The sequence below is a fragment of the Channa argus genome, chromosome 14, assembly GCF_033026475.1.
Source record: "Channa argus isolate prfri chromosome 14, Channa argus male v1.0, whole genome shotgun sequence".
Taxonomy (NCBI): Eukaryota; Metazoa; Chordata; class Actinopteri; order Anabantiformes; family Channidae; genus Channa; species Channa argus.
Window position 1 is genome coordinate 14,506,580 of NC_090210.1, and position 2,132 is coordinate 14,508,711.

A 2,132-nucleotide genomic window follows, 5' to 3' on the forward strand; every position below is an offset into this window, starting at 1 on the left:
GGGCGGACACTGTGTGAAACAGAGGGTTTATGGCAGGGGTCAGAAATAGAAAATAAAAAATATATAAATATGAAAACAAGTTTCTTGTTTTTCTTAACCCTGGACACGTGTATGTAATAGCAGCAATGGACTATTATGACAACATTTGACTAAGGTGTTAAAGTGGTTCAAGAATCCAGTGTTTTCAAAAATATTTAATTTATCACATTTTGGAGAATTACATCTTATTCTTTAGGCTAAATTGCTCCTTGATTGACTTAAATTATTTGCATTATTTTCATTTACATTGTTTGAAATTTTCAGACCTCAGGCTAATATGCACAATTTGGGGGATTGGTATCAGCTGGGTGTGTCGTTGTCCAAAGGACTTAACTATTTACTTACAAGTTTGCTGGCAATTACATCCCTGTAGCGTTTTGATATTATTAATGTTAAGTCCTCTTTTAAGTACTGGTCATCATCCCAAAATACCTGAGAGATGCTGTCCCAAAGTACCAAAGAAAATGTCCTAATTTAAAAATAAAAACATAATTTCCAAAGAACACACATACACACACACATATGTTTGTATATCATTTATATCAGCAATATAGTGGTCAGTCAGAATTTATAGCTTTATATTAAAATCAGGCTTAAGCATATTATTTCTCACAACATTTACTTTTTGGGGTCAACTTCCTGTTTGATATTGGCCACACCCTTCCACGTGATGTCACATGAGTTAGGTCATATGATTTTGGTCATAGGCCTCCTCAGCATCTATTGTATTGACTTAACACCCCTTAAATGCAGAAGTCCACTGCTGGTTTGTCATATGCCATCGCAAATTACTCAAATTACTTACTCAAATTACTAAACCAGAAAACTATAGTCCAAAAACAGGAAAAGTCCTTATTTAATAAATGCTCAGTATTAACAGAAAAAAGTGAGGAGAGCTACAACAGGAATTTATGTCTCAAATCCAGTGGGACACTTTGGAACATGACTTCACTAATTTAAAAGTTGCTTCCTGTGGTTTTAGTTTGGACAGTAAATGTATATGAAAAGCTTTATAAACATCTCAGTTTTCCCTGTATGAAATTAGGCCGCTGCTTTTGTACGTGCAAAACAGGTTGTAAAACTACTTCTAATTGATAACATTCATATTTGATGTGAGTTATTGGTGTGCTTCTGACACCAGTAACCAGAAAGACTCTTATGAAAGACTAATATGTTTGACAGTAAACTAACTTATAACCTAACTTTTGCCCCAGTGTTGGCTGCAAATGGCATTTGGCTGTGAGCATCAGCAATTTAGTGAATAAACAGTGGCCAATTCATGTGTTATGCTCTACACTGTAGACATTTGCGTTTAACATAAAGCCTAATCTAACCTCAATGTGTCAATATAGCAGCTACATAAAAATGGGTCAAATTCACACTGCACCACAGGAAAAAAATTACTCAATCAGTCACACAAAAACTTGGTCACAACAGCCCACTAGTACTGATTAGTGGTAATCTAAGCACTGTCCACATGTATTTTAATCCAGTTTCATGTTTAATGGTATTTATACCTATATGCTTTTATACAGAACAGAGCATAACACCTTTAGTATCAGATGACCTACACAGAAAAACTACTAGAACAGATATGCAGTCTTTTTTTATGTTTGTGATCTTAAACCCAAATGTCTTCACTGTACAGCAAGACCAAATTGATTAGTCTTTCTGTTCCAATACTTTTGGAGGGGGCTGTGGTATAATAGCAAGAAAGGATCATGTACCAACTTAAATAATGCTGCATTTCCTTAAGGTTTTACAATAAACCACACCAGTGAGGAACTGACAATAATAGTGATGTATTGCACCTTAACTTAACCTGCTATGAAAATGAAAACTACTCACAACACTCGTTCAAATAATGCAGCAACTGTTGCTGTTGGCCCAGCCTCATAACTTCTTTGCATAAATAACCGTCAGTGAGGCTGCTCAGGATGACTAAGACTACTGTGCTTTTTGAAAGTCTACCAGCAGATGGCCCTAGAAAAGAGGATGTTACACTTGCTAGTGATGTTACTGCATAAAGACAGTGAAAAATTTCACCTCAGGCTTCAACAGTCACGCCCAGCTTACCACGCACAGACTTACAG